This window comes from Sus scrofa, chromosome X, assembly GCF_054392235.1.
Source record: "Sus scrofa isolate SSC_HxYL_T2T_F1_AM1 chromosome X, Sscrofa_HxYL_maternal_Yorkshire_Landrace_v2.0, whole genome shotgun sequence".
NCBI classification, from domain to species: domain Eukaryota; kingdom Metazoa; phylum Chordata; class Mammalia; order Artiodactyla; family Suidae; genus Sus; species Sus scrofa.
In genome coordinates, this window is record NC_139401.1 from 110,697,309 (window position 1) to 110,712,926 (window position 15,618).

At 37.8% G+C, this 15,618-nt stretch overlaps 1 long non-coding RNA gene across 1 annotated transcript in view; it reads left to right on the plus strand.

The window, feature by feature from the left end:
• The window catches only part of LOC102165926 (uncharacterized), a 1,721,850-nt gene that overhangs the window by 1,671,281 nt on the left and 34,951 nt on the right, over positions 1-15,618 (plus strand). The window contains exons 12-13 of the long non-coding RNA XR_014835565.1: positions 3,941-4,004; positions 4,281-4,391. This is a non-coding gene — a long non-coding RNA (uncharacterized LOC102165926). The remainder of the gene's footprint in view (positions 1-3,940; positions 4,005-4,280; positions 4,392-15,618) is intronic.

Consider the following 15,618-nt stretch of genomic DNA (forward strand, 5'->3'; position numbering starts at 1 on the left):
GCTGTGAGCTGCAGTGTAGGTCACAGACATGGCTCAGATCTGGCTTTGCTGTGGCTCTGGCGTAGGCCAGTGGCTACAACACCGATTGGACCCCTAGCCTGGGAACCTCCATATGCCGTGGGTGCGGCTCTAAAAAGACAAAAAAAAAAAAAAAATTTACATTATGGAAGAGAGGGTGGTGCTCCATCCTTCCTTCTTTGCCACCATCTCAAGCCAAATTATGGTGAGGCACAATCGAGAGCTTAACATGTATCACCTTGAATTTGAGCATTGTAAAGACTATTGCCTGACATGTGCCTAGAAAATACCTAAAGACAAAATATTGTGACTAGAGAGTCATAGCATTAATTTAGTGCAAACAAAAAATACCACATTGAGATTTGTATTTTCACCAATGGCAGAGAAAAGTTGCATTTTGTTGTGGGTCATATGTAAATCCCTCAAAAAGTAGTCAGCTGTGAACTATACTGTAAAAAGGCTTCCTATCAGGTGTCAGGTGATCTAAGTTAGGATGCTGGAGGTATCCTGCAAAAATATAATTGGATCTCCTCAGCTGGAGAATATCAGAAAAACCCACACATGTGCCCAAGAAGAGGAAGAATTAGCATTTTGGATATTAGTCATACAAAGAGGGCATTTAGATCAGTACTAGTCAAATAAGTCCTTTTTGGTCCCTTGTGTGTGCTTTCCTCTACAACTCCAATCTTAGAGGAATGAGAACACAGTAATTTGAGGTGGAGAGAGGAGGAAAAGAAGGGGGGACTCCCACTCTCATCTCTTTCCCTTTTACTTCTCTAACTATTCATTCTCACTCGTCATATGTTGTCTGGCCTTAAAAGTTGGAATTACCAAGGATTCTGTCCTAGAACTTCTGTTCTTCACATACTACACAGTCTCCTAGAATTCTGTCTACTTCTACAGTTTCGACTAACATCTTTTATTTTAAACCATTTACATCTCTCTGAAAGTACTTTTTTTTTTTTTTTTTGTCTTTTGTCTTTTTGTTGTTGTTGTTGTTGTTGCTATTTCTTGGGCCGCTCCCGCGGCATATGGAGGTTCCCAGGCTAGGGGTTGAATCGGAGCTGTAGCCACCGGCCTACGCCAGAGCCACAGCAACACGGGATCCGAGCCGCGTCTGCGACCTACACCACAGCTCACGGCAACGCCGGATCGTTAACCCACTGAGCAAGGGCAGGGATCGAACCCGCAACCTCATGGTTCCTAGTCGGATTCGTTAACCACTGCGCCACAACGGGAACTCCTGAACGTACTTTTGTTTTACATATTTATCATCTATCCTTCTCCAACTGGATGTAAACTTGATGGCAGGAACTCTGCTGAAACACCAGCATCTGGCAAAGTGTCCAGAATATGAATATAAGAAGTTATTTTGTCAGTTATTAATTGAACAGAACTATGATAAATAATTGGGGAGATCCCATAATGGCTCAGCAGAAATGAATGTGAATAGCATCCATGAGGATGAAGGTTCAATCCCCGGCCTTGCTCAGTGGGTTAAGTATCCAGCGTTGCCGTGAGCTGTGGTGTAGGTCACAGATATGGCTTGGGTCCAATTGCTGTGGCTGTGGTGTAAGCCAGTGGCTACAGCTCCGATTTGACCCATACCCTGAGAACCTCCATATGCCGTGGGTGTGGCCCTAAAGAGACAAAAAATAATAATTGGTACACAGAAGAAAATAAGCCATGACCCTTTCCCCTTAGAAATTCACTACCTAACAGAGGAGAAAGGCTCTTGTGAACAGATGATTGTCATATATTTGATCCATGGGCATGTTAACGCACAACATGTTTTTGGAAAGGTGTGACTAAATTTGCATTGGGGCTGTCATGGAAGGCTACAAAGAGGAGGTTTGTGTTAGCTCTATCTTAGAGGAGCAATCAGAAATTTATCAGGTAGAAAAAGAAGAAAAGGGGAAAGGAGCAAAGGTATGAAGACATGAAAACAAAGTGCACACTCTCATCCTTAAAATAATTCACAATAGTTGAAGAGAAAATAAGGATGCAACAACCTGAGAAAAAGTAGAGCCAGTGAAGCTAAACTCTGAGGCTTCAGCTATTCATTCATTCTATATCATGGATCATAAAATAAGCATATATATGTGAGCCAGATGTCCAGCTCACTGTAGTTCAAAATTGTATCCCTAGCTTTTTTCATTCTGGGCCAGATCTGTTGGGCTAGTTACCTGTTTCAATCTGCAGCTTCTAACAAAGAAGTGCCTCAGATGAGTGGGAGTTACTTCTGGACTAGAGTGGAGACAGCTGTCACTCCAGGAAAGCTGAATCTATGGAATGGGCTTTGGCTGGCTAATTCATTAAAGCACGCTGTGGGGCTCTCTACCAGGCTGTCAATGAAATTCAAACCACCTATATATTTCCTCCTGGAGAAAATGCCACTCAGACCCCATCATTTAACCTAATCAGGCCCAAGGATATTTTGTGTGTGTGTGTGTGTTCATAAATATTTTGGATAAAGTGATCCAAAACTGTTAATTCTCTTTCCACGTATATTTCCTTCTACCACACTAATTGTGACTACCTGGGAAGTCCTTCCCTCTAGAAAAGTCCCCATAACATCACATTCTCATGATAGCAATCTTGGAAGAGGAAGAGTAGGGGGATGTCAGGGAGTTATGGCGACAACTCAGATTCCATTTCTCAATTTAAAAGTGCTCCCTCCTGACTTTCCCATTGTAAAAGACTGTGCTAGGACATGCCTGAAACCCTTTGCACATTACACAGGAAAACAAGCTACAATATTCAATTTTGACTATTAGACTGGTTTTCTGTGATTCTACAATAATTCCTTTACTTTGTTCCTCAGCTGCTGCTTCTAGAAAATGGGAATAAAAGTACTAGTCTCTGCTTTCCTTTTGCACTGCTTAACTCCTAGACATGGTATTGTGCTCAGGAGCCTATAAAATATTTCATAGACTGTGAAATTTATTTTGATACTTCAGGGACAAAAACTTTGAATGTGTTAATACTACAAACATTAACCCTTCTTTTACATTATGCTTCCTCCCCAAAATAGGCAAACATTGGATCTTTCTATTTAAATATTATACTCCTCAAATGAAGAGCCAGATATACTACATTCTCTTGATACATTTATTCAAGTTCAGTTATGAACTTTAGCTGAAGAAATGGGTCATTTCCCAGTAGACAATAATAATAAAAATAGTCCATCCTCAAATAACAGGTACATTCAGAAACTAGACAATATTAGTTATTAAAGGAAACCCAATTGTGGCCTTTATGGGTATAAAGTTTCTGATTTCCTTATATTTTAATATAGGTACAGTTATTTAAACTGCCATAGTAAGCATTGTTAATAACACACACATAATATTGTTGCCTTGGCATGGGGTTAGTATGAAAATATGTATTATTCTCCAGGCTTAGAGGAAGACATTTAATAAGAAGATATGAGCTGAAAACCACAGTAGTTTTATTCTGGTATACAGGCAGGCTATTTGTTTATTGGCAAGATTCAGGCGCAATTAGAGCCCTGTTTTTTCATTAGCAACTTAATTTTGGTCACATTCTCCCTATGAATACACAGGATATTATTCATTAATTAGGATGTAATTGTAAAGTTGCCATAGTTATCTAACAAATGTGTTAATTAGACCCTCTCTAAATTATAGTGATTACACTTACTTCCTTTGGTGACATGTTCTTGAGATGTAAACGGACCCTGACATCCATGTTTGGCTCTCTTTGTGAAAAGTGTACTAGCAAAGCTACTTTCTCATTCTGCCCCAATTCGCATGGACACAAACCTCCTTGGGGTGAGGGCTAGGATTTGCTGAAGCTGTGAAATGAAAGGGCACCTGGCTTAGGACCAGTAAAGTACCCTGTCAGCCAGTATAACCCTGGTAAATAGCATTCTAAGCCTCTTTATTTTCTGTCCAACAAGGGAGAATATCTGCTAATGAATCCCTTACCATTTACTCAGAAGTCCAAGGAGATAGGATGTCCAGGTGAGTGAAGAACCTTGTCTTTGATTTAGAATTGCTCCCTGTGTGTGCCTGCTTCCTTCACCCCAACCCACCCTCTCTAAAATGTTGCATAATGTCATACTGTCATTGGCAGCCCATTACGAGACTTTCTCTGGGCCTTCCTTTCCCAATTATTCCAGTTCCAAACCATTCCTTCTCTCTTCTCTTCTGGTCTTTTCATCATAGGCCTAGTCTGATGGGTGATACCAGCTATCCCTCCATCTCCACCACCTCCAAAACATATTTCTCCTTTCCTAGGGTCTTCTGTATCTCAACTCAGAGGAGTGATGCTAATTACAGTAATTGTATGTACTTAGGATAAATGCAATCCACAACTCAGGAAGCTGCCTGCTTGTTATATACAAAAAAGTAAGTATTACTGGGTTCTCCCATTCATTTTGTCTTCATCTCTAAAGAGGTTCTCTGCTTTTTTCATGTCTTTGACTTCTTCAGTTATAAAATGATGTTCATGAATTCCAACTCAAAATTGAAAAGCAATTGTTAGGGGACAGTTTGAAGAGTTCTCAGAAACCATCTGAACTAGAAATGGCATAGGTTTCAACCCAAGGGCCAAATTTGTTCTACTGATACTGACTATTGTGTAGTCCTAGAATACTGAGGTCCTGTCTGGGTTCAAAGGTAAAGAATATCATGATTGATAAGCATTATCTACCACTGGTGTGAAAATGGTATATAGCAGCCTATGTGTCAGGCATTTTATGTATTTTTTTTTCCATTTTAAACCAGAAATATCTCATTAAACCTGCATCTTTCTCATGATGAGGCACAAACATGAGGATGTTTGAACACTTTGTAACTGAGAGATGGTACCAACAGATGAGTAATACATTTTACTTCTCTCTTCTCCCCAAAATTGTGTTTACAGGCACTTCAGAATTTCTAACAATATCTCTAGTTGGGCAAATGTTACACCTAGGCAATTTCAGAGATGGTTTGAAACAGCAGTCAAAACACATATTCATGGAATTACCACCATTAAAGTTACTTTTTCCCCCACAAAGGCAGTGATGATATTATAACAAAATGTCACTGTGGTTCATGCACAACAGAACATGGTAAATTCTCATTTGCCACCATCATTGACACTGGTGATAGTATCAGGTTAGCTTCTATCATTTACTGGGAGGCAAGACAAGGCCATGGAGAGGGCTAGGTATTTTGCTGTGGAATACAAATAGCTAGAAGGGTTACAGTTTGAGGCACAGCCCAGGAAACAAAGAAACTGGGTGGAAGAGCTAGCTCCAAAGTTCCAGGGACATGTGGACACAAAAAGGGAAAGTCAGGCATCCACTGTCAAATATTTTCTCCTCTAGAGGTTGAATGTTTCTGTTTTGAAAAAGGTTAAACTCTAGGTACTCTGTGTGTGTGTGTGTGTGTGTGTGTGTGTGTGTGTGTGTGTGTGAGAGAGAGAGAGAGAGAGACAGAGACAGAGACAGAGAAAGACAGAGAGAGAGAGAGACAGAGATAGAGAAAGAGAGATACTCTGTCCAGATAAAGCAGTCCAAGAAGCAAGTGTGAGTTGCCAAATCACAATACTAATACACTTTAAAGAATGACCATAATTAGAAATTTTCAAGTTGTAAGAAAGGAATGAAGAAAAAGTCAAATAGAAAAATTAAAAGGTACATTACTTCACTAGGTAAATAGTCTTTCAGTAACATCCTGCCTTCTCACTGCCACACTTTGAACTTTATTCCCAGTAAATTTCTAAGTTGCACTCTTTCCAATCAATAAATATCTGTTCTGTGTTCCATTGTTTCTAAAAATAGTCCCTGTATACCAAGAAGTAAGTAATTGATGGTAGCCTAATAATAATTGGCTTAAGCCAATATTCCACCAAAACTGGACAGGTCTAAGGAGAAGGCAGCTAGAAGCAAGAATTTGAAAGTGAAGGGCAAACATAGCAGCCAAGATAGCAAAGAATGAAGAGAGAGAGAGAGAGAAAATTGTGAATAAGAAAACCAAAATCCAAGTTCATAAAGAGAAAAAGCAAAGCTCTTCAATAAAAATAAAGGCCCTCAAGGGTCTGAAGATAACCAGACTACCCTGATAAAACTATTCACACAATGAAAGCACAAAGAGACAAATGTGAAAAATTAGCCATATGAGTATTTAGGTAGTGGTGACAGTGGGAGCTAGATAAATGGGCAGGTGATAAGTGGTGACTTCTTTCACCTATGCACAGGGTCTGCATGGAAAAATAGCCTCTTTATTTAAAGACCCTCTACAGTGCTTTCCTTCCTCATGACTGCTTTACAGAGCTAAGGTAAGTCTTTTAGAAGCCCTAAGTACTGGAAGCATTATGTTACTTTCTCCTTCATGCAATTTAAAATAAAAACTAATACTAAATCATTAAATAGGCATAACTAAGCCCAACAAACTTCTAATTTTGTCATGATGACTAATTGAATGCTTTTTAAAATATCAAAATTTTCATTAAAAATATTTGTGGTGCCATATGAATGTACTTAGTTGCTTTATAAGGTAATCCAGGCCTCCACATCTCTATTCCTTGTCAGTTATCTGCCCCCTTATTTCTCCTCACATACACAAGCATGAAACTGCTGCTGGATGCCATGGGCTCTGTTTCCCCTACTTGGAAGGGGGAGGAAGATAGGGAAGGGGAGAGAATTGAAAAAGTAGCAAATGTCCAAACCTAAAAGAGCTGTTCTATATTATCTGGTATTAGCTACAGATTCTCTCATAGGTGGCTGGGCTTTGGGTCAATCTGGTTCATAATATGTCTCAGCTGTGTCTTTGGAGTATGGCCCTCAGGGGTTGGGAATGCTTCAAAGGAGGTCACAAGCATGTTAACAACAGTTAGCAGCCATGCCGAGAAGATCGTCAACCAGAAGGCAGATTTCCTCACTTCCATTAAAAACCCAGTCAAGTACAGCTTCTGGGCTATGTTCTCTGAAGCTAGGCAAGCTCAGGTTCATGTTTCTAGAGCAATGATACCAAAGACAGCAGCACTTCCTTGTCCAGATGCCTTTTCTTTTACTTTATGTAATTAAACTGGAAACTTACTTTTAAAAATTATAATTTATCTCTAGGGCTCATAATAGACAATTTTTTCCTCCCCTACTTACCCTATACTAGAATACTGGTTAAGAATACGGGGTTTGAAATCAGTCAGGCTTTGGTTTGGGAAATGGGTAAATTATTTTAAATTCTTATATCTCAATTTCTTCATCTTTTCTACAAACCTGGATCTCTTCTGGCATGCTTCATCTTAGTACAGTGACTCTTGAACAACATGAGTTTGAAATGCATGGGTCCACTTATTTTTTTTTTTTTAATAAATGCTACATGATCTGGTGTTGGTTGAATTAGTAGTGCAAAACCAGATATGGAGTAACCTCATATTCAGAGGGCCAACTATAAATTGTATGTGAATTTTCGACTATACAGAGGGCTTGTGCCCCTAATATCTGTGTTGTTCAGGGGTCAACTGTAATTGTTACCATCATGTAACTAACCGGTAGATGAAACCAGAAACCTAGGGGTAAGTATTAGTTAGCTCAAGCTGCCATAACAAAGCACTACAGGCTGGGTGGCATAAATAATAAATATTTATCTCACAGTTCTGGAGGCTAGAAATCTGAGATCAAGGTGCTGGCAGCTTTGGTTTCTCATGAAGCCTCTTTCCTTGTCTTGAAGATAGCCACCTTATCCCTGTGTCCTTGCCTGGCTGTCCCTGTGGACACACACATCTCTAGCTAACCTCTTAAGGACATAAGGCTTATTGGATTAGGACACCACCATTATGGACTTCATTTAACCTTAATTAAATCCTTAAAGGCCTTATCTTCAAATATGGTCATGTTGAGGGTTAGGGCTTCAACCTATGAATTTGGGAGGCACCCTGTTCATAACAGTGATAATCAATATTTATTCCACAAATTTAATATATCACTAAGTCCTGTCCTTTATAAACAATTAAATTTCCTTTGAATCAATCACATTAATTCCACATCTACCACAACCACTTGGTCCAAGCTGTTATGATCACCGTTTACCTGATTGAATATAATCAACTCCTAAATGGTCTTCATAGATCCACTCTTCTCCTCCTCTAATATATCCACCAATCAGCCAGACTGATTGCTTCAAAACACACAGTTGAACAGGTCATCCTCCTCTTTAAAATATCTCACTGACCTCTTATGGTCTGAATCCTTAATACCCTTACCACATGATCTGACCCTTCCTTAACTTTGTAACCTACATGTACACCATGCTCCTGCATAATCTTTTTGTTCCCACCACACTGGCCTACTTTTTTTTTTTTCCAAAAGCCCCATCCTCCCTCCCCTACAAGCTTTTGCACATGTTATTTCCCCACTCCCACTCACTCCCTCAGGGAAGTCTTCCTTGATCTTCATGACTAGGGCAATCCCTCTAATTATACGTTCTTGTAACCATTTTTAAGACTTGTCACAGTTGCGATTTTAATTTATTTATGAGATTATTTGATTATTATCTACTTCTCCCACTAGACTGTAAGCTCCTTCAAAGTATTGCTGAGAAGATAGAATGAGATAATGAATATAAAATTCTTTATTCAGAGCCTGCCACTTAGTAAGTGCTAAATTGATTTTAGCTTTTATCATTATTATGAGAATGGGGGGGGGGGAAATTCTCAGCCATTGCATATTCCTTAGTTAAGCTTAGCTTTAAACCTTTATTCATCACCTGGTTTTTATCTTTCTTGAAATGCTACCCAGTATCTAGTACACAGTTATCCCTCAATAATTGTTTGCTAGTGAAACCCGTGGGTAATATTAGTTAAATCTATTTCACTTGCAACCTGCTATTATTAATCAAGGCCATTTTAACTGTTGCCATAAAAGACTTCCACGTCTTCCAAGCAGCATGTAGCCTAAACAATAAGATGTTTGCTTGAGTTGTTGTCTAGGAACTTGGAGTCCACTACCTCTAGTTCAAGCTGAGCCAGTTAAGACTAGATAGAACAACCAACCCTCCAACTGGGGATGTACAAGTGCCCACTCAGTGACCTTTTGAACATGCAGAGGCCTGTAGCTTAGTTATACCTGTGCAGGATAGTTACCACACCTTTTTCTACTTATCTTTCCCCATGCTCCCCATACCTCAGACCACCTGTTTTGTTATTCATTGTCCCATAAATACATGGAGCCCCTTGCCTTTTGGGAGATGGATTTGATATTTTTCTCTCATCTCCATGTTTGAATGCCTTGCTAATAAACCCTCTCTTTGCTGCAAACTTTGTTTCAGTGTTCCTGCTTGCTGTGCATCACCCAAAGTGAACCTGGTTGGGTAACAATACTATTGTTATAATGTATTCTCGGATTTTTTATGTAGACTTCCATCTTGGTCACTTTCTAGTTCTGTGACCTTGGGCAATTTGCCTAACATCCCTGATGATAATGAGGCCTACTTGAGCCAGCTGCTATAAAAATTAGCCAAATACAAAGACCTGGAGAGAAATAGTGCTGAAATAAATTATTTCCCTCTTTTGCATCCTATGTAGAGGATTCATGCCTTCTTTCTTATAGATCTGGAAAGCAAAAGGCATCTTAGAAAAAAATATTTTATACTCAAAACTATTGCCTTTACTATGAGAGAGCTGCTTTCAGACTCACTTTGAGAGTCAACACAATTCTGTCTTCCTCAAGTGCCAGGAGAATATTCATAAACATAATTTCACTTCAGTGATATGTCTAGAAGGAGGGCAAATATGTGCTGCTTATTCCCTGGTGGAAGTGTTCAGGCCCAAATGCATTCACCACCATTTACAGCTTGCCTTATCTTTTTTTATGGTTGACATCTGTACCTTCAATACAGACTGCAGATGGGGCTGCTTTAAGACAATAATATACCAAAAAAAAAATCTAAATTTCAAAATATCAATTTGGAAGTAATTATTCTCATTACTGGATTCTGTCTTGACAAGAAGATTAACCATAGGGTAACTTTATTTATTTATTTATTTTTTTGTCTTTTTGCTATTTCTTGGGCCGCTCCCACGGCATATGGAGGCTCCCAGGCTAGGGGTCGAATCAGAGCTGTAGCCACTGGCCTACGCCAGAGCCACAGCAATACGGGATCCGAGCCACGTCTGCAACCTACACCACAGCTCACGGCAACGCCGGATCGTTAACCCACTGAGTAAGGGCAGGGATCGAACCCGCAACCTCATGGTTCCTAGTCGGATTCGTTAACCACTGCGCCACGACAGGAACTCCAGGGTAACTTTAAATAGTGATCTCTCCCAGTAAACTGAAGTGTTCATTCACAGATTATTTCCTGAAAGAGGACTTGGGAAAGATGTAGCCAGCTGAGAGGGAAGAGCAAAATACTTAAGTTACAGCTGTAGGAACTTTATCAAGACAAAACAATTGTATGTAAAAAGTAAGCAACTTTCCCTCCATTTGTTGACACCTTTCCAGAAGACACTTCATCTCCAAAGTAAGAACACTGATCTAAAGAACCTAGACTCTAGATGCCCTCTTAGAATCAAGTATCAGAACTGAGACGGATCACATACATACACCTGCACAAACATGTACACACCACACTGGAATTAGACATTCACCTAGACTTTATTACTACTTGAGAACATCACTGCAACATGCCACATGCTAAAACGTGGAATGGTGTGTTGCTCAGAACAAGGAGGAAAATGGAAAAATCGTAAAATCAGTCAGTTCTCAGTTGCGTACATGTTTTCTGACTTCCTCCTCAGGCAACATCTGATAGAGAGTGGTAGTTAAGATCACAGGTGGCCAGCACTGGAATCCTTACTTATACATTGCTTACCGGCTGTATGACTTTGGATAAGTCATTTAACTTCATGACCTCAGTTTCCTTATCTTTGAAATAGGTATATAAATAGTATGTGTAGTAAGGCTGCAAGGATTAAATCTATGAAAAGTACTTAATGCACTACCTGGCACATTGTACGTACTCTCAGTAGATATTATTTATTAGTATTAAATACTCTGTGTATTATAAAGATTAAATAATAACTTCTTGAATGTGGCCAGAGTCACTCAAGTTAAAAGCAATATATCTACATAAAATGTCTCCAATACTGAAATTCAGTATTAGAGAAGGACATGGTCTCAGTAGAAATTTTTTCCTTCCTTGGGAAAGCTCATTTAATAAATCAAAGTGAATAGTAGTTACATAAAGGGAATGTTAAAAAGTGAGAAAAGTGTATTCATATTGTCAAACAATGGAATATAAGACATTATGCAAAAGGTCTGTAGAGGAATGGGAAATGATTTAACCATTGAGAAAGAATATTTAGTAATATGAAAAGGTATGAACAATAGATAATTAAGTAAAATAAAGCAGGCAATAAAATAGTATGCACAGTATGATCTACCACATACACATACACAGACGCACACGTTTTATTTAATTTGGAAGAGACCTACAAAATCATTAAAATAACTATATCTGAATGGGTGGATTGTGACTTTTTCAATTTTTAACCTGTATTTTAAAAGTTGCTCTGTACAAAGAAATCATCTGGTTGTTTCACTTCTGTCTCAAGCATCTGCTAAGTTCTCACTGAGGATGGGAAAGATAAAAAATTAAACATTTATTAGATGATGCCTATGTTTCAGGCAAATATATATATAACATTTACATACATATATATACACACAGATATATATACATATATGTATGCAACTTAAATTACACAATAAAAGCTGGTGGTCTTTTTGCTTTGTCAGTGGTTTCCTTGGCCGTGCAAAAGCTTTTAAGTTTAATTAGGTCCCAGTTGTTTATGTTTGCTCTTATTTCTTTTGCATTAGGAGACAAATCCAAAACATATTGCTATGACTTAGTCAAAGAGTGTGTTGTGCCTGACTTTCTTCTATTTTTGAGAATAGGTTTAAAAATCTCAGAGTTATGTAGAGCAACTCTAACATGAATGAGAATGAGAATAGAGTAGGATTTGGAATTGTTTGCCCTCTGTCTCCCATAAACTTCTACATCTTTCCAGATATGAATAAAACAAAACTTTGTTTCTTTTTGTTTACCCAGTGAATCTTTGCTTCAACTCATGCAACCAAGACAGACTATTTTGACTGTTGATTTGGCTCAAATATTTGTCAAAATATAAATTTTTGTCGAAATCTAACAATCTGCCTGATCTTGTAAGAAACTGTCTTTTTTAACTGAATTGATCATAATTTATAATTGATCATAATAAATTGATCATACGAAATCCAGTAAAGTAGGAGGACATTTAGGCTGTCAGACAGCAAATAAATCACATTGTGACAGAAATCTAAACCTACCACTAAGAAAATCAAGTCTCTGAAATAGAATTTCCCACAACAAGAGCCCAACCATAAACCGTCCCAGCAGCCAGCCACTATAACTACTGAACATCTATTCTCCCACATGAATGCTCTTCTCTGGGGCACATACTAAGGAAACAACAGGTTTCCTGCCCCCACAGAGCCTGCATGCCAAAAAAACACATTACTTAAACATTCACCATTATTTGTGAAAATAGATGATTTATGCTGCCTCTTCTCTTTGAGTACCTTCCCTTTCCACATCCCTAACACCAGAGAATTTAAAAATGCATTCATGTAACTCCCATTCTTCAAAGCCTGCATTAGTGCTCCAGCCAGAACAATGCCAGATCTGAGCTGCATCCACAACCTATGCCATAGCGTGCAGCAATACTGGATCCTTAACCCACTGAATGAGGCCAGGAATCAAACCTGCATCCTCATAGATACTAATTGGGTTCTTAATCTGCTGAGCCACATAGGGAATTCCATGTTGCATCATTTTTGCACATAAGTTTTCCTCTTTTTGGAAAGTCATGCCTAGTTGTAGTTTCCTTATTCTCTTTTTAATTATAAAAAGTAAAAACATATTACAGAGAAGAGCATAGAAAATGTCTATGAATCCAAAATCTGAAAAAAATTGTTTTAAAAGAAGAGAGCTTTTGTGTTTAAGTTCCTTTATACTGTTCCTCTCAGATTAAAGGCAATCACTTATGCAAATTTCACGTATTTTTTTTTCATCTGAGACTTAATACATACATTTATGTCCATAAAACTAGTTATAGAATTGTTTTATGTGATTTAAAATTTATACGATTAGTATAATCTGCATACGTAACTCCAACTTTTTCACTCAACAATGAGGTTTTTTTACTTCAATTAATAAAATATATATTATTACCCAATGAGCCATAATTCATCTAATCCTCTATTGATGGATATTTTAGACTTTTTCCAATGTCTGTCTGTTACAAACAGTGCTATATTAAGCATCCTTGTGCATATCTCCTTGTATACACTTACAAGAGACTTTCTAGAGCATCTAGATCTGACAATGCATGCTTTAAATACTATTCAAATTTACTCCACTTATTTCTCAAGCAATTATAAAAATTTATATTTCCACCAGTATATCTGAATTAATGTCTCTTTCCCTGCACTTTTTCTCACATTTGATATTGCCAGGCAGATCTTTTAATTTTTTAAATAATGTTCAATATTATGAATCACAATTTATTTTTCCCTTCCCATTGATACATATTTGGTAGGTTCCACCTTTTGGCCTCTTATAAATAAGGCTTCTGTGATGATTCATGCATAAATCTTTATGTAGACATGTTTTCATTTCTCTTGAGCAAATACCTAGAAGTAAAATTGCTGAGCTGGAAGTTCCTGATGTGTCTCAGCAGTAACAAGCCCAATTAGTATCCATGAGGATTCAGGGTTCAAACCCTGGCCTCGCTCAGTGGGTTAAGTATCCAGTGTTGCTGTGAGCTGTGGCATAGGTTGCAGACATGGCTCAGATCTCGCATTGCTGTGGCTGTTGTATAGGCTGGTAGCTGTAGCTCCAACACAACCCCTAGCCATGGAACTTCCATATGCTGCAGGTGCAGCCCTAAAAAGAAAAAAAAAAAAAAACTGCTGGGCCAATTCCATGTCCAGAAGTATGGAATATAGAAAATTTCCCCAGCTTTTTCCGCTAAGTATAACTAACAATCTTTGATATTAAATATATATTTTTAAAAGCATAACAAGTATATAAAATGGTGGGGCAAAAAAGACAGACCAGCTAGTTATCTCAGAACATAAATAGTAGAATGGTGTAGAGTTCTCTGGATATTATTTTTGCTTCATATATTCTGAGTTGGAGTTGAAGAAGCTAGCAATACATAATACCAACAGGCACAAATAAAAAAGTAGCACCCCCCTCCCTAAAAGCCTCTTCTCTCTAGCCAAAGGACCAGGAAAGGAGCAGCCTAGATGGAAAACTGCTAGTTAATAACAACTCTACTGTAGCCAAATACCACAGAGAAAATTGTGGCACCACCTCTACAGACATCAGTCAAATTTGAGAGGAGAGCTTAGATTTCCACACTCTTTCAGATGTAAAAAGAATATAACCTGTCTTGATGCTATCAGAAAGCTCAAATAGCAGGCCTGGACTTTCATCCTCACCACTGGTAATGAGACCGCTCCATGGAGTTAGTGGAAAACAAAAGGAGAGCCCTCTTGAGTTTCAACAGAATCAGATAGGAATCTAGACTTGTAACTTCACCTGACAGTAATAAGGTGGCACTTAATATGTCCCAGGCCAGAGCGGTATCAGAAAAATCCAAATAAAGCAACTAAAGAAAATTTAAATAATATTGGAGTCTCAAATATTCATATTTCAATTTAAAAACAACCATAATACCAAGAACCAGGAATACTGAGATGAATAAAAACAGGTAGTTAATAGAGGTTCAATACTGAAATGACAGAAATGTTAGAGTTCTCTGACTAGGACTCTAAAGCAGCCCTAATTAAAATGTTTAATCAAACAATTATGAATATATTTGAAACAGATGAAAAGAGGAAGAGTCTCAGTAAAGAAATAGAAACAATTGCTAAAAATACCAAAATATAAAGAAAAACATAGCAGAAATTATAGAAATGAAAAATGAAATAAGTGAAATAAAAAGTTCAGTAATAGGTCTCAAAAGCAAATGGAGGACAGAAAGGAAAGAATGAGTAAATTAGAAGCCAGATTCACAGAAAGCACCCACTCTGTACAAGAAAGTATTTTTTTAAATTAACAGTTTTAGAGACCTGTGAAACTTAAAACAACAACCTAGCATTCCCATAATCAAAGTCCCATAAGAAGAGGAGGAGAATGAGGTTAAAATAGTACTCAAAAAATAATGGGTGAAAATCTGCCAAACTTATTGAGACATAAACCTGAAGATTTAAGCTGAACAGACAACATTTAGGATAAATTTAAATGAATGTACACCAAGACAGATGATATTAAAATTCTGAAAACAAAAACGAAGACAAAAATCTGGAAAACAGCCAGAAAATAATGACACTTTACCTAAAAGGAATAAACAGCTCAAAAACAAGAGATTTCTCATCAAAGACCATGGATGCCACCAGTGGTACAAGACTGGTTCAATGTTCAAAACCAATCTAATCCACTGAATTAACAGCCCAAAGAAGAAAAACCATGATCACATCAATCAATGTGGAAAAAGCAAATGACAAAATCCAATATACATTCATGATTAAAAAAAAAA